General features: G+C 39.8%; 10 non-coding genes across 10 annotated transcripts; all 10 read left to right on the top strand.

Annotated features, from left to right (window-relative positions):
• The first annotated feature begins 309 nt into the window (after nt 1-309).
• TRNAR-UCG (transfer RNA arginine (anticodon UCG)) lies at nt 310-382 on the top strand. Its single transcript has one exon. It is a non-coding gene; the product is annotated as a tRNA-Arg (tRNA).
• A 1515-nt stretch (nt 383-1897) lies between these two features.
• TRNAR-UCG (transfer RNA arginine (anticodon UCG)) lies at nt 1898-1970 on the top strand. The gene has a single exon. It is a non-coding gene; the product is annotated as a tRNA-Arg (tRNA).
• Nucleotides 1971-3485: 1515 nt separating this feature from the next.
• Nucleotides 3486-3558, top strand: TRNAR-UCG (transfer RNA arginine (anticodon UCG)). The gene has a single exon. It is a non-coding gene; the product is annotated as a tRNA-Arg (tRNA).
• Nucleotides 3559-5073: 1515 nt separating this feature from the next.
• On the top strand, nt 5074-5146 carry TRNAR-UCG (transfer RNA arginine (anticodon UCG)). The gene has a single exon. It is a non-coding gene; the product is annotated as a tRNA-Arg (tRNA).
• Nucleotides 5147-6661: 1515 nt separating this feature from the next.
• TRNAR-UCG (transfer RNA arginine (anticodon UCG)) lies at nt 6662-6734 on the top strand. The gene has a single exon. It is a non-coding gene; the product is annotated as a tRNA-Arg (tRNA).
• A 1515-nt stretch (nt 6735-8249) lies between these two features.
• Nucleotides 8250-8322, top strand: TRNAR-UCG (transfer RNA arginine (anticodon UCG)). The gene has a single exon. It is a non-coding gene; the product is annotated as a tRNA-Arg (tRNA).
• A 1515-nt stretch (nt 8323-9837) lies between these two features.
• TRNAR-UCG (transfer RNA arginine (anticodon UCG)) lies at nt 9838-9910 on the top strand. Its single transcript has one exon. It is a non-coding gene; the product is annotated as a tRNA-Arg (tRNA).
• A 1515-nt stretch (nt 9911-11425) lies between these two features.
• Nucleotides 11426-11498, top strand: TRNAR-UCG (transfer RNA arginine (anticodon UCG)). Its single transcript has one exon. It is a non-coding gene; the product is annotated as a tRNA-Arg (tRNA).
• A 1515-nt stretch (nt 11499-13013) lies between these two features.
• On the top strand, nt 13014-13086 carry TRNAR-UCG (transfer RNA arginine (anticodon UCG)). Its single transcript has one exon. It is a non-coding gene; the product is annotated as a tRNA-Arg (tRNA).
• A 3102-nt stretch (nt 13087-16188) lies between these two features.
• TRNAR-UCG (transfer RNA arginine (anticodon UCG)) lies at nt 16189-16261 on the top strand. Its single transcript has one exon. It is a non-coding gene; the product is annotated as a tRNA-Arg (tRNA).
• Nucleotides 16262-21665: the final 5404 nt, after the last annotated feature.

Here is a 21665-nt window from a genome sequence, read left to right as displayed (position 1 = left end):
ATTAGCATATGCAGGAATGAGCAATTTGTACTACTTTCAAAACAGTTTCACTCCACGTCTGGAAACGTCCAGAGCTATGTAGAGCATACAAATGAGCTTTAAACTCATGAGGAAAGAGGTTTGTATGCAAAAAGGAAAACAAAAGCATATCGTACTCATAAAATTCTCAATATATATATTCCAAAAAAGTGCTTCCAGCGAAAAGAGCTGAAAGAACACTATGGGATGTAAACCTGAATACCTTTCAATAATATGTTCTCCATCCATGCATACCACCTACATGATAAAAATCATCTCAGGTGGACGGATGACCGCGTGGCCTAATGGATAAGGCGTCTGACTTCGGATCAGAAGATTGAGGGTTCGAGTCCCTTCGTGGTCGTTTTTGGCCAATGGTCACACAATCTGCTTTACATTCAGAGTGGAAAAAGTCTTTTCCAATACTCTTGTAGTCCTCACTTTCTCATTACTAATCATTAATAAAGTGGAGTACATACTGTAAACTCATTCAGGTTGCATCTTCAGTCTAACTACTTGTGCATTTTAGTGGCATTAAAAAGTGCTTCTATGCCGACGCACTGAATATGTAATAGGTTTGCAGAATTTTGACGTGACAGAATGGGTTTTTAGCTTAAGTGTGTGTAGAAGAACTGCAAGGTGTGTGCCTATGTCTGCATAGAGTGGTACATGTGTAAAATCTGTATGATTTGGGCAGTTAAAGTGCTGATTTTGCCTCAGAGTAAGAAAAGTACTACACAAAATGTATAAAGGATCGGCACATTGGCTGCCTTTGCTGATGCCCCCGTTGCCTAATTTGTAGTGCAATGGTTAAGTTGCAGAGTGTGGTTGAACTTGGTTAGGAGACTTAGTGCCTCTTTCCGTGTCCTACTGATGATAAGGATGGCTTGATACCATTTTCTAAGCCCAGTATATTGAGAAAAGAAGTAAGTGAAGAAGAAGTGTGGAGTCGAAAGTGGTTCTCCAATTTCTCTCCACTTGCTAAAATTGCAAAGTCTCCATTATAGCATAGAAGAGAGCGTTAAAGTCGGGGATGGAAGAGGATGAAAATGGGAAGTTTACTTATAGAGAGAAGTGAGAAATGGCCTGTGTGCACACACCGGTGTCTGACCATAGAATACATTTAAATAATGCCTCTAGAAAAGAGCTATGCATGTGTGTCTCAGTGGCCTAATGGATAAGGCACTGGCCTCCTAAGCCAGGGATTGTGGGTTGGAGTCCCATCTGAGGTGATAACAAAAATCCTCCCTCTTTCTTTTCCAGAAAATTAGGTAGATTTATTACATGCTTCCTCTCGGAAGTTTATGAGGGATTAGGTACTTTGAAACTGTCACGTTTTAATTGTGTACACTTCACAGTCATGTTAGTCTTCTGAAACTGCAAAGTAGATTTTTAAATGCCTATTTTTGTGAGATGCATTTTCGACCGGCCAGAACATATTCCTTTGGAAAAAATTATATGAATTGGATTGGTGTGAATCTTGTTTCTAGAGGTGGTGACAGGCTTTCAGCTACTTGAATAGGTCAAGCCAGGATTCATAAAACTTATACAACCTATGTGAGTGTGAAAAATTAGCATATGCAGGAAGGAGCAATTTGTACTACTTTCAAAACAGTTTCACTCCACGTCTGGAAACGTCCAGAGCTATGTAGAGCATACAAATGAGCTTTAAACTCATGAGGAAAGAGGTTTGTATGCAAAAAGGAAAACAAAAGCATATCGTACTCATAAAATTCTCAATATATATATTCCAAAAAAGTGCTTCCAGCGAAAAGAGCTGAAAGAACACTATGGGATGTAAACCTGAATACCTTTCAATAATATGTTCTCCATCCATGCATACCACCTACATGATAAAAATCATCTCAGGTGGACGGATGACCGCGTGGCCTAATGGATAAGGCGTCTGACTTCGGATCAGAAGATTGAGGGTTTGAGTCCCTTCGTGGTCGTTTTTGGCCAATGGTCACACAATCTGCTTTACATTCAGAGTGGAAAAAGTATTTTCCAATACTCTTGTAGTCCTCACTTTCTCATTACTAATCATTAATAAAGTGGAGTACATACTGTAAACTCATTCAGGTTGCATCTTCAGTCTAACTACTTGTGCATTTTAGTGGCATTAAAAAGTGCTTCTATGCCGACGCACTGAATATGTAATAGGTTTGCAGAATTTTGACGTGACAGAATGGGTTTTTAGCTTAAGTGTGTGTAGAAGAACTGCAAGGTGTGTGCCTATGTGTGCATAGAGTGCTACATGTGTAAAATCTGTATGATTTGGGCAGTTAAAGTGCTGATTTTGCCTCCGAGTAAGAAAAGTACTACACAAAATGTATAAAGGATCGGCACATTGGCTGCCTTTGCTGATGCCCCCGTTGCCTAATTTGTAGTGCAATGGTTAAGTTGCAGAGTGTGGTTGAACTTGGTTAGGAGACTTAGTGCCTCTTTCCGTGTCCTACTGATGATAAGGATGGCTTGATACCATTTTCTAAGCCCAGTATATTGAGAAAATAAGTAAGTGAAGAAGAAGTGTGGAGTCGAAAGTGGTTCTCCACTTTCTCTCCACTTGCTAAAATTGCAAAGTCTCCATTATAGCATAGAAGAGAGCGTTAAAGTCGGGGATGGAAGAGGATGAAAATGGGAAGTTTACTTATAGAGAGAAGTGAGAAATGCCCTGTGTGCACACACCGGTGTCTGACCATAGAATACATTTAAATAATGCCTCTAGAAAAGAGCTATGCATGTGTGCCTCAGTGGCCTCATGGATAAGGCACTGGCCTCCTAAGCCAGGGATTGTGGGTTCAAGTCCCATCTGTGGTGATAACAAAAATCCTCCCTCTTTCTTTTCCAGAAAATTAGGTAGATTTATTACATGCTTCCTCTCAGAAGTTTATGAGGGATTAGGTACTTTGAAACAGTCCCATTTTACTTGTGTACACTTCACAGTCATGTTAGTGTTCTGAAACTGCAAAGTAGATTTTTAAATGCCTATTTTTGTGAGATGCATTTTCGACCGGCCAGAACATATTCCTTTGGAAAAAATGATATGAATTGGATTGGTGTGAATCTTGTTTCTAGAGGTGGTGACAGGCTTTCAGCTACTTGAATAGGTCAAGCCAGGATTCATAAAACTTATACAACCTATGTGAGTGTGAAAAATTAGCATATGCAGGAAGGAGCAATTTGTACTACTTTCAAAACAGTTTCACTCCACGTCTGGAAACGTCCAGAGCTATGTAGAGCATACAAATGAGCTTTAAACTCATGAGGAAAGAGGTTTGTATGCAAAAAGGAAAACAAAAGCATATCGTACTCATAAAATTCTCAATATATAGATTCCAAAAAAGTGCTTCCAGCGAAAAGAGCTGAAAGAACACTATGGGATGTAAACCTGAATACCTTTCAATAATATGTTCTCCATCCATGCATACCACCTACATGATAAAAATCATCTCAGGTGAACGGATGACCGCGTGGCCTAATGGATAAGGCGTCTGACTTCGGATCAGAAGATTGAGGGTTCGAGTCCCTTCGTGGTCGTTTTTGGCCAATGGTCACACAATCTGCTTTACATTCAGAGTGGAAAAAGTCTTTTCCAATACTCTTGTAGTCCTCACTTTCTCATTACTAATCATTAATAAAGTGGAGTACATACTGTAAACTCATTCAGGTTGCATCTTCAGTCTAACTACTTGTGCATTTTAGTGGCATTAAAAAGTGCTTCTATGCCGACGCACTGAATATGTAATAGGTTTGCAGAATTTTGACGTGACAGAATGGGTTTTTAGCTTAAGTGTGTGTAGAAGAACTGCAAGGTGTGTGCCTATGTGTGCATAGAGTGCTACATGTGTAAAATCTGTATGATTTGGGCAGTTAAAGTGCTGATTTTGCCTCCGAGTAAGAAAAGTACTACACAAAATGTATAAAGGATCGGCACATTGGCTGCCTTTGCTGATGCCCCCGTTGCCTAATTCGTAGTGCAATGGTTAAGTTGCAGAGTGTGGTTGAACTTGGTTAGGAGACTTAGTGCCTCTTTCCGTGTCCTACTGATGATAAGGATGGCTTGATGCCATTTTCTAAGCCCAGTATATTGAGAAAATAAGTAAGTGAAGAAGAAGTGTGGAGTCGAAAGTGGTTCTCCACTTTCTCTCCACTTGCTAAAATTGCAAAGTCTCTATTATAGCATAGAAGAGAGCGTTAAAGTCGGGGATGGAAGAGGATGAAAATGGGAAGTTTACTTATAGAGAGAAGTGAGAAATGCCCTGTGTGCACACACCGGTGTCTGACCATAGAATACATTTAAATAATGCCTCTAGAAAAGAGCTATGCATGTGTGCCTCAGTGGCCTCATGGATAAGGCACTGTCCTCCTAAGCCAGGGATTGTGGGTTCAAGTCCCATCTGAGGTGATAACAAAAATCCTCCCTCTTTCTTTTCCAGAAAATTAGGTAGATTTATTACATGCTTCCTCTCAGAAGTTTATGAGGGATTAGGTACTTTGAAACAGTCCCATTTTACTTGTGTACACTTCACAGTCATGTTAGTGTTCTGAAACTGCAAAGTAGATTTTTAAATGCCTATTTTTGTGAGATGCATTTTCGACCGGCCAGAACATATTCCTTTGGAAAAAATGATATGAATTGGATTGGTGTGAATCTTGTTTCTAGAGGTGGTGACAGGCTTTCAGCTACTTGAATAGGTCAAGCCAGGATTCATAAAACTTATACAACCTATGTGAGTGTGAAAAATTAGCATATGCAGGAAGGAGCAATTTGTACTACTTTCAAAACAGTTTCACTCCACGTCTGGAAACGTCCAGAGCTATGTAGAGCATACAAATGAGCTTTAAACTCATGAGGAAAGAGGTTTGTATGGAAAAAGGAAAACAAAAGCATATCGTACTCATAAAATTCTCAATATATAGATTCCAAAAAAGTGCTTCCAGCGAAAAGAGCTGAAAGAACACTATGGGATGTAAACCTGAATACCTTTCAATAATATGTTCTCCATCCATGCATACCACCTACATGATAAAAATCATCTCAGGTGGACGGATGACCGCGTGGCCTAATGGATAAGGCGTCTGACTTCGGATCAGAAGATTGAGGGTTCGAGTCCCTTCGTGGTCGTTTTTGGCCAATGGTCACACAATCTGCTTTACATTCAGAGTGGAAAAAGTCTTTTCCAATACTCTTGTAGTCCTCACTTTCTCATTACTAATCAATAATAAAGTGGAGTACATACTGTAAACTCATTCAGGTTGCATCTTCAGTCTAACTACTTGTGCATTTTAGTGGCATTAGAAAGTGCTTCTATGCCGACGCACTGAATATGTAATAGGTTTGCAGAATTTTGACGTGACAGAATGGGTTTTTAGCTTAAGTGTGTGTAGAAGAACTGCAAGGTGTGTGCCTATGTGTGCATAGAGTGGTACATGTGTAAAATCTGTATGATTTGGGCAGTTAAAGTGCTGATTTTGCCTCCGAGTAAGAAAAGTACTACACAAAATGTATAAAGGATCGGCACATTGGCTGCCTTTGCTGATGCCCCCGTTGCCTAATTTGTAGTGCAATGGTTAAGTTGCAGAGTGTGGTTGAACTTGGTTAGGAGACTTAGTGCCTCTTTCCGTGTCCTACTGATGATAAGGATGGCTTGATACCATTTTCTAAGCCCAGTATATTGAGAAAAGAAGTAAGTGAAGAAGAAGTGTGGAGTCGAAAGTGGTTCTCCAATTTCTCTCCACTTGCTAAAATTGCAAAGTCTCCATTATAGCATAGAAGAGAGCGATAAAGTCGGGGATGGAAGAGGATGAAAATGGGAAGTTTACTTATAGAGAGAACTGAGAAATGCCCTGTGTGCACACACCGGTGTCTGACCATAGAATACATTTAAATAATACCTCTAGAATAGAGCTATGCATGTGTGTCTCAGTGGCCTAATGGATAAGGCACTGACCTCCTAAGCCATGGATTGTGGGTTCAAGTCCCATCTGAGGTGAGAACAAAAATCCTCCCTCTTTCTTTTCCAGAAAATTAGGTAGATTTCTTACATGCTTCCTCTCGGAAGTTTATGAGGGATTAGGTACTTTGAAACTGTCCCATTTTACTTGTGTAGACTTCACAGTCATTTTAGTGTTCTGAAACTGCAAAGTAGATTATTAAATGCCTATTTTTGTGAGATGCATTTTCGACCGGCCAGAACATATTCTTTTGGAAAAAATGATTTGAATTGGATTGGTGTGAATCTTGCTTCTAGGGGTGGTGACAGGCTTTCAGCTACTTGAATAGGTCAAGCCAGGATTCATAAAACTTATACAAACTATGTGAGTGTGAAAAATTAGCATATGCAGGAAGGAGCAATTTGTACTACTTTCAAAACAGTTTCACTCCACGTCTGGAAACGTCCAGAGCTATGTAGAGCATACAAATGAGCTTTAAACTCATGAGGAAAGAGGTTTGTATGCAAAAAGGAAAACAAAAGCATATCGTACTCATAAAATTCTCAATATATAGATTCCAAAAAAGTGCTTCCAGCGAAAAGAGCTGAAAGAACACTATGGGATGTAAACCTGAATACCTTTCAATAATATGTTCTCCATCCATGCATACCACCTACATGATAAAAATCATCTCAGGTGAACGGATGACCGCGTGGCCTAATGGATAAGGCGTCTGACTTCGGATCAGAAGATTGAGGGTTCGAGTCCCTTCGTGGTCGTTTTTGGCCAATGGTCACACAATCTGCTTTACATTCAGAGTGGAAAAAGTCTTTTCCAATACTCTTGTAGTCCTCACTTTCTCATTACTAATCATTAATAAAGTGGAGTACATACTGTAAACTCATTCAGGTTGCATCTTCAGTCTAACTACTTGTGCATTTTAGTGGCATTAAAAAGTGCTTCTATGCCGACGCACTGAATATGTAATAGGTTTGCAGAATTTTGACGTGACAGAATGGGTTTTTAGCTTAAGTGTGTGTAGAAGAACTGCAAGGTGTGTGCCTATGTGTGCATAGAGTGCTACATGTGTAAAATCTGTATGATTTGGGCAGTTAAAGTGCTGATTTTGCCTCCGAGTAAGAAAAGTACTACACAAAATGTATAAAGGATCGGCACATTGGCTGCCTTTGCTGATGCCCCCGTTGCCTAATTCGTAGTGCAATGGTTAAGTTGCAGAGTGTGGTTGAACTTGGTTAGGAGACTTAGTGCCTCTTTCCGTGTCCTACTGATGATAAGGATGGCTTGATGCCATTTTCTAAGCCCAGTATATTGAGAAAATAAGTAAGTGAAGAAGAAGTGTGGAGTCGAAAGTGGTTCTCCACTTTCTCTCCACTTGCTAAAATTGCAAAGTCTCTATTATAGCATAGAAGAGAGCGTTAAAGTCGGGGATGGAAGAGGATGAAAATGGGAAGTTTACTTATAGAGAGAAGTGAGAAATGCCCTGTGTGCACACACCGGTGTCTGACCATAGAATACATTTAAATAATGCCTCTAGAAAAGAGCTATGCATGTGTGCCTCAGTGGCCTCATGGATAAGGCACTGGCCTCCTAAGCCAGGGATTGTGGGTTCAAGTCCCATCTGAGGTGATAACAAAAATCCTCCCTCTTTCTTTTCCAGAAAATTAGGTAGATTTATTACATGCTTCCTCTCAGAAGTTTATGAGGGATTAGGTACTTTGAAACAGTCCCATTTTACTTGTGTACACTTCACAGTCATGTTAGTGTTCTGAAACTGCAAAGTAGATTTTTAAATGCCTATTTTTGTGAGATGCATTTTCGACCGGCCAGAACATATTCCTTTGGAAAAAATGATATGAATTGGATTGGTGTGAATCTTGTTTCTAGAGGTGGTGACAGGCTTTCAGCTACTTGAATAGGTCAAGCCAGGATTCATAAAACTTATACAACCTATGTGAGTGTGAAAAATTAGCATATGCAGCAAGGAGCAATTTGTACTACTTTCAAAACAGTTTCACTCCACGTCTGGAAACGTCCAGAGCTATGTAGAGCATACAAATGAGCTTTAAACTCATGAGGAAAGAGGTTTGTATGGAAAAAGGAAAACAAAAGCATATCGTACTCATAAAATTCTCAATATATAGATTCCAAAAAAGTGCTTCCAGCGAAAAGAGCTGAAAGAACACTATGGGATGTAAACCTGAATACCTTTCAATAATATGTTCTCCATCCATGCATACCACCTACATGATAAAAATCATCTCAGGTGGACGGATGACCGCGTGGCCTAATGGATAAGGCGTCTGACTTCGGATCAGAAGATTGAGGGTTCGAGTCCCTTCGTGGTCGTTTTTGGCCAATGGTCACACAATCTGCTTTACATTCAGAGTGGAAAAAGTCTTTTCCAATACTCTTGTAGTCCTCACTTTCTCATTACTAATCAATAATAAAGTGGAGTACATACTGTAAACTCATTCAGGTTGCATCTTCAGTCTAACTACTTGTGCATTTTAGTGGCATTAGAAAGTGCTTCTATGCCGACGCACTGAATATGTAATAGGTTTGCAGAATTTTGACGTGACAGAATGGGTTTTTAGCTTAAGTGTGTGTAGAAGAACTGCAAGGTGTGTGCCTATGTGTGCATAGAGTGGTACATGTGTAAAATCTGTATGATTTGGGCAGTTAAAGTGCTGATTTTGCCTCCGAGTAAGAAAAGTACTACACAAAATGTATAAAGGATCGGCACATTGGCTGCCTTTGCTGATGCCCCCGTTGCCTAATTTGTAGTGCAATGGTTAAGTTGCAGAGTGTGGTTGAACTTGGTTAGGAGACTTAGTGCCTCTTTCCGTGTCCTACTGATGATAAGGATGGCTTGATACCATTTTCTAAGCCCAGTATATTGAGAAAAGAAGTAAGTGAAGAAGAAGTGTGGAGTCGAAAGTGGTTCTCCAATTTCTCTCCACTTGCTAAAATTGCAAAGTCTCCATTATAGCATAGAAGAGAGCGATAAAGTCGGGGATGGAAGAGGATGAAAATGGGAAGTTTACTTATAGAGAGAACTGAGAAATGCCCTGTGTGAACACACCGGTGTCTGACCATAGAATACATTTAAATAATACCTCTAGAAAAGAGCTATGCATGTGTGTCTCAGTGGCCTAATGGATAAGGCACTGACCTCCTAAGCCAGGGATTGTGGGTTCAAGTCCCATCTGAGGTGAGAACAAAAATCCTCCCTCTTTCTTTTCCAGAAAATTAGGTAGATTTATTACATGCTTCCTCTCGGAAGTTTATGAGGGATTAGGTACTTTGAAACTGTCCCATTTTACTTGTGTAGACTTCACAGTCATTTTAGTGTTCTGAAACTGCAAAGTAGATTATTAAATGCCTATTTTTGTGAGATGCATTTTCGACCGGCCAGAACATATTCTTTTGGAAAAAATGATTTGAATTGGATTGGTGTGAATCTTGCTTCTAGGGGTGGTGACAGGCTTTCAGCTACTTGAATAGGTCAAGCCAGGATTCATAAAACTTATACAAACTATGTGAGTGTGAAAAATTAGCATATGCAGGAAGGAGCAATTTGTACTACTTTCAAAACAGTTTCACTCCACGTCTGGAAACGTCCAGAGCTATGTAGAGCATACAAATGAGCTTTAAACTCATGAGGAAAGAGGTTTGTATGCAAAAAGGAAAACAAAAGCATATCGTACTCATAAAATTCTCAATATATAGATTCCAAAAAAGTGCTTCCAGCGAAAAGAGCTGAAAGAACACTATGGGATGTAAACCTGAATACCTTTCAATAATATGTTCTCCATCCATGCATACCACCTACATGATAAAAATCATCTCAGGTGAACGGATGACCGCGTGGCCTAATGGATAAGGCGTCTGACTTCGGATCAGAAGATTGAGGGTTCGAGTCCCTTCGTGGTCGTTTTTGGCCAATGGTCACACAATCTGCTTTACATTCAGAGTGGAAAAAGTCTTTTCCAATACTCTTGTAGTCCTCACTTTCTCAGTACTAATCATTAATAAAGTGGAGTACATACTGTAAACTCATTCAGGTTGCATCTTCAGTCTAACTACTTGTGCATTTTAGTGGCATTAAAAAGTGCTTCTATGCCGACGCACTGAATATGTAATAGGTTTGCAGAATTTTGACGTGACAGAATGGGTTTTTAGCTTAAGTGTGTGTAGAAGAACTGCAAGGTGTGTGCCTATGTGTGCATAGAGTGCTACATGTGTAAAATCTGTATGATTTGGGCAGTTAAAGTGCTGATTTTGCCTCCGAGTAAGAAAAGTACTACACAAAATGTATAAAGGATCGGCACATTGGCTGCCTTTGCTGATGCCCCCGTTGCCTAATTTGTAGTGCAATGGTTAAGTTGCAGAGTGTGGTTGAACTTGGTTAGGAGACTTAGTGCCTCTTTCCGTGTCCTACTGATGATAAGGATGGCTTGATACCATTTTCTAAGCCCAGTATATTGAGAAAATAAGTAAGTGAAGAAGAAGTGTGGAGTCGAAAGTGGTTCTCCACTTTCTCTCCACTTGCTAAAATTGCAAAGTCTCCATTATAGCATAGAAGAGAGCGTTAAAGTCGGGGATGGAAGAGGATGAAAATGGGAAGTTTACTTATAGAGAGAAGTGAGAAATGCCCTGTGTGCACACACCGGTGTCTGACCATAGAATACATTTAAATAATGCCTCTAGAAAAGAGCTATGCATGTGTGCCTCAGTGGCCTCATGGATAAGGCACTGGCCTCCTAAGCCAGGGGTTGTGGGTTCAAGTCTCATCTGAGGTGATAACAAAAATCCTCCCTCTTTCTTTTCCAGAAAATTAGGTAGATTTATTACATGCTTCCTCTCAGAAGTTTATGAGGGATTAGGTACTTTGAAACAGTCCCATTTTACTTGTGTACACTTCACAGTCATGTTAGTGTTCTGAAACTGCAAAGTAGATTTTTAAATGCCTATTTTTGTGAGATGCATTTTCGACCGGCCAGAACATATTCCTTTGTAAAAAATGATATGAATTGGATTGGTGTGAATCTTGTTTCTAGAGGTGGTGACAGGCTTTCAGCTACTTGAATAGGTCAAGCCAGGATTCATAAAACTTATACAACCTATGTGAGTGTGAAAAATTAGCATATGCAGGAAGGAGCAATTTGTACTACTTTCAAAACAGTTTCACTCCACGTCTGGAAACGTCCAGAGCTATGTAGAGCATACAAATGAGCTTTAAACTCATGAGGAAAGAGGTTTGTATGCAAAAAGGAAAACAAAAGCATATCGTACTCATAAAATTCTCAATATATAGATTCCAAAAAAGTGCTTCCAGCGAAAAGAGCTGAAAGAACACTATGGGATGTAAACCTGAATACCTTTCAATAATATGTTCTCCATCCATGCATACCACCTACATGATAAAAATCATCTCAGGTGGACGGATGACCGCGTGGCCTAATGGATAAGGCGTCTGACTTCGGATCAGAAGATTGAGGGTTCGAGTCCCTTCGTGGTCGTTTTTGGCCAATGGTCACACAATCTGCTTTACATTCAGAGTGGAAAAAGTCTTTTCCAATACTCTTGTAGTCCTCACTTTCTCATTACTAATCAATAATAAAGTGGAGTACATACTGTAAACTCATTCAGGTTGCATCTTCAGTCTAACTACTTGTGCATTTTAGTGGCATTAGAAAGTGCTTCTATGCCGACGCACTGAATATGTAATAGGTTTGCAGAATTTTGACGTGACAGAATGGGTTTTTAGCTTAAGTGTGTGTAGAAGAACTGCAAGGTGTGTGCCTATGTGTGCATAGAGTGGTACATGTGTAAAATCTGTATGATTTGGGCAGTTAAAGTGCTGATTTTGCCTCCGAGTAAGAAAAGTACTACACAAAATGTATAAAGGATCGGCACATTGGCTGCCTTTGCTGATGCCCCCGTTGCCTAATTTGTAGTGCAATGGTTAAGTTGCAGAGTGTGGTTGAACTTGGTTAGGAGACTTAGTGCCTCTTTCCGTGTCCTACTGATGATAAGGATGGCTTGATACCATTTTCTAAGCCCAGTATATTGAGAAAAGAAGTAAGTGAAGAAGAAGTGTGGAGTCGAAAGTGGTTCTCCAATTTCTCTCCACTTGCTAAAATTGCAAAGTCTCCATTATAGCATAGAAGAGAGCGTTAAAGTCGGGGATAGAAGAGGATGAAAATGGGAAGTTTACTTATAGAGAGAACTGAGAAATGCCCTGTGTGCACACACCGGTGTCTGACCATAGAATACATTTAAATAATACCTCTAGAAAAGAGCTATGCATGTGTGTCTCAGTGGCCTAATGGATAAGGCACTGACCTCCTAAGCCAGGGATTGTGTGTTCAAGTCCCATCTGAGGTGAGAACAAAAATCCTCCCTCTTTCTTTTCCAGAAAATTAGGTAGATTTATTACATGCTTCCTCTCGGAAGTTTATGAGGGATTAGGTACTTTGAAACTGTCCCATTTTACTTGTGTACACTTCACAGTCATTTTAGTGTTCTGAAACTGCAAAGTAGATTATTAAATGCCTATTTTTGTGAGATGCATTTTCGACCGGCCAGAACATATTCTTTTAGAAAAAATGATTTGAATTGGATTGGTGTGAATCTTGCTTCTAGGGGTGGTGACAGGCTTTCAGCTACTTGAATAGGTCAAGCCAGGATTCATAAAACTTATACAAACTATGTGAGTGTGAAAAATTAGCATATGCAGGAAGGAGCAATTTGTACTACTTTCAAAACAGTTTCACTCCACGTCTGGAAACGTCCAGAGCTATGTAGAGCATACAAATGAGCTTTAAACTCATGAGGAAAGAGGTTTGTATGCAAAAAGGAAAACAAAAGCATATCGTACTCATAAAATTCTCAATATATATATTCCAAAAAAGTGCTTCCAGCGAAAAGAGCTGAAAGAACACTATGGGATGTAAACCTGAATACCTTTCAATAATATGTTCTCCATCCATGCATACCACCTACATGATAAAAATCATCTCAGGTGGACGGATGACCGCGTGGCCTAATGGATAAGGCGTCTGACTTCGGATCAGAAGATTGAGGGTTTGAGTCCCTTCGTGGTCGTTTTTGGCCAATGGTCACACAATCTGCTTTACATTCAGAGTGGAAAAAGTATTTTCCAATACTCTTGTAGTCCTCACTTTCTCATTACTAATCATTAATAAAGTGGAGTACATACTGTAAACTCATTCAGGTTGCATCTTCAGTCTAACTACTTGTGCATTTTAGTGGCATTAAAAAGTGCTTCTATGCCGACGCACTGAATATGTAATAGGTTTGCAGAATTTTGACGTGACAGAATGGGTTTTTAGCTTAAGTGTGTGTAGAAGAACTGCAAGGTGTGTGCCTATGTGTGCATAGAGTGCTACATGTGTAAAATCTGTATGATTTGGGCAGTTAAAGTGCTGATTTTGCCTCCGAGTAAGAAAAGTACTACACAAAATGTATAAAGGATCGGCACATTGGCTGCCTTTGCTGATGCCCCCGTTGCCTAATTTGTAGTGCAATGGTTAAGTTGCAGAGTGTGGTTGAACTTGGTTAGGAGACTTAGTGCCTCTTTCCGTGTCCTACTGATGATAAGGATGGCTTGATACCATTTTCTAAGCCCAGTATATTGAGAAAAGAAGTAAGTGAAGAAGAAGTGTGGAGTCGAAAGTGGTTCTCCACTTTCTCTCCACTTGCTAAAATTGCAAAGTCTCCATTATAGCATAGAAGAGAGCGTTAAAGTCGGGGATGGAAGAGGATGAAAATGGGAAGTTTACTTATAGAGAGAAGTGAGAAATGCCCTGTGTGCACACACCGGTGTCTGACCATAGAATACATTTAAATAATGCCTCTAGAAAAGTGCTATGCATGTGTACCTCAGTGGCCTAATGGATAAGGCACTAGCCTCCTAAGCCAGGGATTGTGGGTTCAAGTCCCATCTGAGGTGATAACAAAAATCCTCCCTCTATCTTTTCCAGAATATTAGGTAGATTTATTACATGCTTCCTCTCAGAAATTATGAGGGATTAGGTACTTTGAAACGGTCCCATTTTACTTGTGTACACTTCACAGTCATGTTAGTGTTCTGAAACTGCAAAGTAGATTTTTAAATGCCTATTTTTGTGAGATGCATTTTCGACCGGCCAGAACATATTCCTTTGGAAAACATGATTTGAATTGGATTGGTGTGAATCTTGTTTCTAGAGGTGGTGACAGGCTTTCAGCTACTTGAATAGGTCAAGCCAGGATACATAAAACGTATACAACCTATGTGAGTGTGAAAAATTAGCATATGCAGGAAGGAGCAATTTGTCCTACTTTCAAAACAGTTTCACTCCACGTCTGGAAACTTCCAGAGCTATGTAGAGAATACAAATGAGCTTTAAACTCATGAGGAAAGAGGTTTGTATGGAAAAAGGAAAACAAAAGCATATCGTACTCAAAAAATTCTCAATATATAGATTCCAAAAAAGTGCTTCCAGCGAAAAGAGCTGAAAGAACACTATGGGATGTAAACCTGAATACCTTTCAATAATATGTTCTCCATCCCTGCATACCACCTACATGATAAAAATCATCTCAGGTGGACGGATGACAGCGTGGCCTAATGGATAAGGCGTCTGACTTCGGATCAGAAGATTGAGGGTTCGAGTCCCTTCGTGGTCGTTTTTGGCCAATGGTCACACAATCTGCTTTACATTCAGAGTGGAAAAAGTCTTTTCCAATACTCTTGTAGTCCTCACTTTCTCATTACTAATCATTAATAAAGTGGAGTACATACTGTAAACTCATTCAGGTTGCATCTTCAGTCTAACTACTTGTGCATTTTAGTGGCATTAAAAAGTGCTTCTATGCCGACGCACTGAATATGTAATAGGTTTGCAGAATTTTGACGTGACAGAATGGGTTTTTAGCTTAAGTGTGTGTAGAAGAACTGCAAGGTGTGTGCCTATGTGTGCATTGAGTGCTACATGTGTAAAATCTGTATGATTTGGGCAGTTAAAGTGCTGAATTTGCCTCCGAGTAAGAAAAGTACTACAAAAAATGTATAAAGGATCGGCACATTGGCTGCCTTTGCTGATGCCCCCGCTGCCTAATTTGTAGTGCAATGGTTAAGTTGCAGAGTGTGGTTGAACTTGGTTAGGAGACTTAGTGCCTCTTTCCGTGTCCTACTGATGATAAGGATGGCTTGATACCATTTTCTAAGCCCAGTATATTGAGAAAAGAAGTAAGTGAAGAAGAAGTGTGGAGTCGAAAGTGGTTTTCCAATTTCTCTACACTTGCTAAAATTGCAAAGTCTCCATTATAGCATAGAAGAGAGCGTTAAAGTCGGGGATGGAAGAGGATGAAAATGGGAAGTTTACTTATAGAGAGAAGTGAGAAATGCCCTGTGTGCACACACCGGTGTCTGACCATAGAATACATTTAAATAATGCCTCTAGAAAAGAGCTATGCATGTGTGCCTCAGTGGCCTCATGGATAAGGCACTGGCCTCCTAAGCCAGGGATTGTGGGTTCAAGTCCCATCTGAGGTGATAACAAAAATCCTCCCTCTTTCTTTTCCAGAAAATTAGGTAGATTTATTACATGCTTCCTCTCAGAAGTTTATGAGGGATTAGGTACTTTGAAACAGTCCCATTTTACTTGTGTACACTTCACAGTCATGTTAGTGTTCTGAAACTGCAAAGTAGATTTTTAAATGCCTATTTTTGTGAGATGCATTTTCGACCGGCCAGAACATATTCCTTTGGAAAAAATGATATGAATTGGATTGGTGTGAATCTTGTTTCTAGAGGTGGTGACAGGCTTTCAGCTACTTGAATAGGTCAAGCCAGGATTCATAAAACTTATACAACCTATGTGAGTGTGAAAAATTAGCATATGCAGGAAGGAGCAATTTGTACTACTTTCAAAACAGTTTCACTCCACGTCTGGAAACGTCCAGAGCTATGTAGAGCATACAAATGAGCTTTAAACTCATGAGGAAAGAGGTTTGTATGGAAAAAGGAAAACAAAAGCATATCGTACTCATAAAATTCTCAATATATAGATTCCAAAAAAGTGCTTCCAGCGAAAAGAGCTGAAAGAACACTATGGGATGTAAACCTGAATACCTTTCAATAATATGTTCTCCATCCATGCATACCACCTACATGATAAAAATCATCTCAGGTGGACGGATGACCGCGTGGCCTAATGGATAAGGCGTCTGACTTCGGATCAGAAGATTGAGGGTTCGAGTCCCTTCGTGGTCGTTTTTGGCCAATGGTCACACAATCTGCTTTACATTCAGAGTGGAAAAAGTCTTTTCCAATACTCTTGTAGTCCTCACTTTCTCATTACTAATCATTAATAAAGTGGAGTACATACTGTAAACTCATTCAGGTTGCATCTTCAGTCTAACTACTTGTGCATTTTAGTGGCATTAAAAAGTGCTTCTATGCCGACGCACTGAATATGTAATAGGTTTGCAGAATTTTGACGTGACAGAATGGGTTTTTAGCTTAAGTGTGTGTAGAAGAACTGCAAGGTGTGTGCCTATGTGTGCATAGAGTGCTACATGTGTAAAATCTGTATGATTTGGGCAGTTAAAGTGCTGATTTTGCCTCCGAGTAAGAAAAGTACTACACAAAATGTATAAAGGATCGGCACATTGGCTGCCTTTGCTGATGCCCCCGTTGCCTAATTTGTAGTGCAATGGTTAAGTTGCAGAGTGTGGTTGAACTTGGTTAGGAGACTTAGTGCCTCTTTCCGTGTCCTACTGATGATAAGGATGGCTTGATACCATTTTCTAAGCCCAGTATATTGAGAAAATAAGTAAGTGAAGAAGAAGTGTGGAGTCGAAAGTGGTTCTCCACTTTCTCTCCACTTGCTAAAATTGCAAAGTCTCCATTATAGCATAGAAGAGAGCGTTAAAGTCGGGGATGGAAGAGGATGAAAATGGGAAGTTTACTTATAGAGAGAAGTGAGAAATGCCCTGTGTGCACACACCGGTGTCTGACCATAGAATACATTTAAATAATGCCTCTAGAAAAGTGCTATGCATGTGTACCTCAGTGGCCTAATGGATAAGGCACTGGCCTCCTAAGACAGGGATTGTGGGTTCAAGTCCCATCTGAGATGATAACAAAAATCCTCCCTCTATCTTTTCCAGAATATTAGGTAGATTTATTACATGCTTCCTCTCAGAAGTTTATGAGGGATTAGGTACTTTGAAACGGTCCCATTTTACTTGTGTACACTTCACAGTCATGTTAGTGTTCTGAAACTGCAAAGTAGATTTTTAAATGCCTATTTTTGTGAGATGCATTTTCGACCGGCCAGAACATATTCCTTTGGAAAACATGATTTGAATTGGATTGGTGTGAATCTTGTTTCTAGAGGTGGTGACAGGCTTTCAGCTACTTGAATAGGTCAAGCCAGGATACATAAAACGTATACAACCTATGTGAGTGTGAAAAATTAGCATATGCAGGAAGGAGCAATTTGTCCTACTTTCAAAACAGTTTCACTCCACGTCTGGAAACTTCCAGAGCTATGTAGAGAATACAAATGAGCTTTAAACTCATGAGGAAAGAGGTTTGTATGGAAAAAGGAAAACAAAAGCATATCGTACTCATAAAATTCTCAATATATAGATTCCAAAAAAGTGCTTCCAGCGAAAAGAGCTGAAAGAACACTATGGGATGTAAACCTGAATACCTTTCAATAATATGTTCTCCATCCATGCATACCACCTACATGATAAAAATCATCTCAGGTGGACGGATGATAGCGTGGCCTAATGGATAAGGCGTCTGACTTCGGATCAGAAGATTGAGGGTTCGAGTCCCTTCGTGGTCGTTTTTGGCCAATGGTCACACAATCTGCTTTACATTCAGAGTGGAAAAAGTCTTTTCCAATACTCTTGTAGTCCTCACTTTCTCATTACTAATCATTAATAAAGTGGAGTACATACTGTAAACTCATTCAGGTTGCATCTTCAGTCTAACTACTTGTGCATTTTAGTGGCATTAAAAAGTGCTTCTATGCCGACGCACTGAATATGTAATAGGTTTGCAGAATTTTGACGTGACAGAATGGGTTTTTAGCTTAAGTGTGTGTAGAAGAACTGCAAGGTGTGTGCCTATGTCTGCATAGAGTGGTACATGTGTAAAATCTGTATGATTTGGGCAGTTAAAGTGCTGATTTTGCCTCCGAGTAAGAAAAGTACTACACAAAATGTATAAAGGATCGGCACATTGGCTGCCTTTGCTGATGCCCCCGTTGCCTAATTTGTAGTGCAATGGTTAAGTTGCAGAGTGTGGTTGAACTTGGTTAGGAGACTTAGTGCCTCTTTCCGTGTCCTACTGATGATAAGGATGGCTTGATACCATTTTCTAAGCCCAGTATATTGAGAAAAGAAGTAAGTGAAGAAGAAGTGTGGAGTCGAAAGTGGTTCTCCAATTTCTCTCCACTTGCTAAAATTGCAAAGTCTCCATTATAGCATAGAAGAGAGCGTTAAAGTCGGGGATGGAAGAGGATGAAAATGGGAAGTTTACTTATAGAGAGAAGTGAGAAATGCCCTGTGTGCACACACCGGTGTCTGACCATAGAATACATTTAAATAATGCCTCTAGAAAAGAGCTATGCATGTGTGTCTCAGTGGCCTAATGGATAAGGCACTGGCCTCCTAAGCCAGGGATTGTGGGTTGGAGTCCCATCTGAGGTGATAACAAAAATCCTCCCTCTTTCTTTTCCAGAAAATTAGGTAGATTTATTACATGCTTCCTCTCGGAAGTTTATGAGGGATTAGGTACTTTGAAACTGTCACGTTTTACTTGTGTACACTTCACAGTCATGTTAGTCTTCTGAAACTTCAAAGTAGATTTTTAAATGCCTATTTTTGTGAGATGCATTTTCGACCGGCCAGAACATATTCCTTTGGAAAAAATGATATGAATTGGATTGGTGTGAATCTTGTTTCTAGAGGTGGTGACATGCTTTCAGCTACTTGAATAGGTCAAGCCAGGATTCATAAAACTTATACAACCTATGTGAGTGTGAAAAATTAGCATATGCAGGAAGCAGCAATTTGTACTACTTTCAAAACAGTTTCACTCCACGTCTGGAAACGTCCAGAGCTATGTAGAGCATACAAATGAGCTTTAAACTCATGAGGAAAGAGGTTTGTATGCAAAAAGGAAAACAAAAGCATATCGTACTCATAAAATTCTCAATATATATATTCCAAAAAAGTGCTTCCAGCGAAAAGAGCTGAAAGAACACTATGGGATGTAAACCTGAATACCTTTCAATAATATGTTCTCCATCCATGCATACCACCTACATGATAAAAATCTTCTCAGGTGGACGGATGACCGTGTGGCCTAATGGATAAGGCGTCTGACTTTGGATCAGAAGATTGAGGGTTCGAGTCCCTTCGTGGTCGTTTTTGGCCAATGGTCACACAATCTGCTTTACATTCAGAGTGGAAAAAGTATTTTCCAATACTCTTGTAGTCCTCACTTTCTCATTACTAATCATTAATAAAGTGGAGTACATACTGTAAACTCATTCAGGTTGCATCTTCAGTCTAACTACTTGTGCATTTTAGTGGCATTAAAAAGTGCTTCTATGCCGATGCACTGAATATGTAATAGGTTTGCAGAATTTTGACGTGACAGAATGGGTTTTTAGCTTAAGTGTGTGTAGAAGAACTGCAAGGTGTGTGCCTATGTGTGTATAGAGTGCTACATGTGTAAAATCTGTATGATTTGGGCAGTTAAAGTGCTGATTTTGCCTCCGAGTAAGAAAAGTACTACACAAAATGTATAAAGGATCGGCACATTGGCTGCCTTTGCTGATGCCCCCGTTGCCTAATTTGTAGTGCAATGGTTAAGTTGCAGAGTGTGGTTGAACTTGGTTAGGAGACTTAGTGCCTCTTTCCGTGTCCTACTGATGATAAGGATGGCTTGATACCATTTTCTAAGCCCAGTATATTGAGAAAAGAAGTAAGTGAAGAAGAAGTGTGGAGTCGAAAGTGGTTTTCCAATTTCTCTCCACTTGCTAAAATTGCAAAGTCTCCATTATAGCATAGAAGAGAGCGTTAAAGTCGGGGATGGAAGAGGATGAAAATGGGAAGTTTACTTATAGAGAGAAGTGAGAAATGCCCTGTGTGCACACACCGGTGTCTGACCATAGAATACATTTAAATAATGCCTCTAGAAAAGAGCTATGCATGTGTGCCTCAGTGGCCTCATGGATAAGGCACTGGCCTCTTAAGCCAGGGATTGTGGGTTCAAGTCCCATCTGAGGTGATAACAAAAATCCTCCCTCTTTCTTTTCCAGAAAATTAGGTAGATTTATTACATGCTTCCTCTCAGAAGTTTATGAGGGGTACAGGTACTTTGAAACAGTCCCATTTTACTTGTGTACACTTCACAGTCATGTTAGTGTTCTGAAACTGCAAAGTAGATTTTTAAATGCCTATTTTTGTGAGATGCATTTTCGACCGGCCAGAACATATTCCTTTGGAAAAAATGATATGAATTGGATTGGTGTGAATCTTGTTTCTAGAGGTGGTGACAGGCTTTCAGCTACTTGAATAGGTCAAGCCAGGATTCATAAAACTTATACAACCTATGTGAGTGTGAAAAATTAGCATATGCAGGAAGGAGCAATTTGTACTACTTTCAAAACAGTTTCACTCCACGTCTGGAAACGTCCAGAGCTATGTAGAGCATACAAATGAGCTTTAAACTCATGAGGAAAGAGGTTTGTATGGAAAAAGGAAAACAAAAGCATATCGTACTCATAAAATTCTCAATATATAGATTCCAAAAAAGTGCTTCCAGCGAAAAGAGCTGAAAGAACACTATGGGATGTAAACCTGAATACCTTTCAATAATATGTTCTCCATCCATGCATACCACCTACATGATAAAAATCATCTCAGGTGGACGGATGACTGTGTGGCCTAATGGATAAGGCGTCTGACTTTGGATCAGAAGATTGAGGGTTCGAGTCCCTTCGTGGTCGTTTTTGGCCAATGGTCACACAATCTGCTTTACATTCAGAGTGGAAAAAGTATTTTCCAATACTCTTGTAGTCCTCACTTTCTCATTACTAATCAATAATAAAGTGGAGTACATACTGTAAACTCATTCAGGTTGCATCTTCAGTCTAACTACTTGTGCATTTTAGTGGCATTAGAAAGTGCTTCTATGCCGACGCACTGAATATGTAATAGGTTTGCAGAATTTTGACGTGACAGAATGGGTTTTTAGCTTAAGTGTGTGTAGAAGAACTGCAAGGTGTGTGCCTATGTGTGCATAGAGTGGTACATGTGTAAAATCTGTATGATTTGGGCAGTTAAAGTGCTGATTTTGCCTCCGAGTAAGAAAAGTACTACACAAAATGTATAAAGGATCGGCACATTGGCTGCCTTTGCTGATGCCCCCGTTGCCTAATTTGTAGTGCAATGGTTAAGTTGCAGAGTGTGGTTGAACTTGGTTAGGAGACTTAGTGCCTCTTTCCGTGTCCTACTGATGATAAGGATGGCTTGATACCATTTTCTAAGCCCAGTATATTGAGAAAAGAAGTAAGTGAAGAAGAAGTGTGGAGTCGAAAGTGGTTCTCCAATTTCTCTCCACTTGCTAAAATTGCAAAGTCTCCATT

The sequence above is a fragment of the Triturus cristatus genome, chromosome 4_1 (genome assembly GCF_964204655.1).
Source record: "Triturus cristatus chromosome 4_1, aTriCri1.1, whole genome shotgun sequence".
Lineage (NCBI taxonomy): Eukaryota > Metazoa > Chordata > Amphibia > Caudata > Salamandridae > Triturus > Triturus cristatus.
This window is presented reverse-complemented; position numbering and strand designations above follow the sequence as displayed.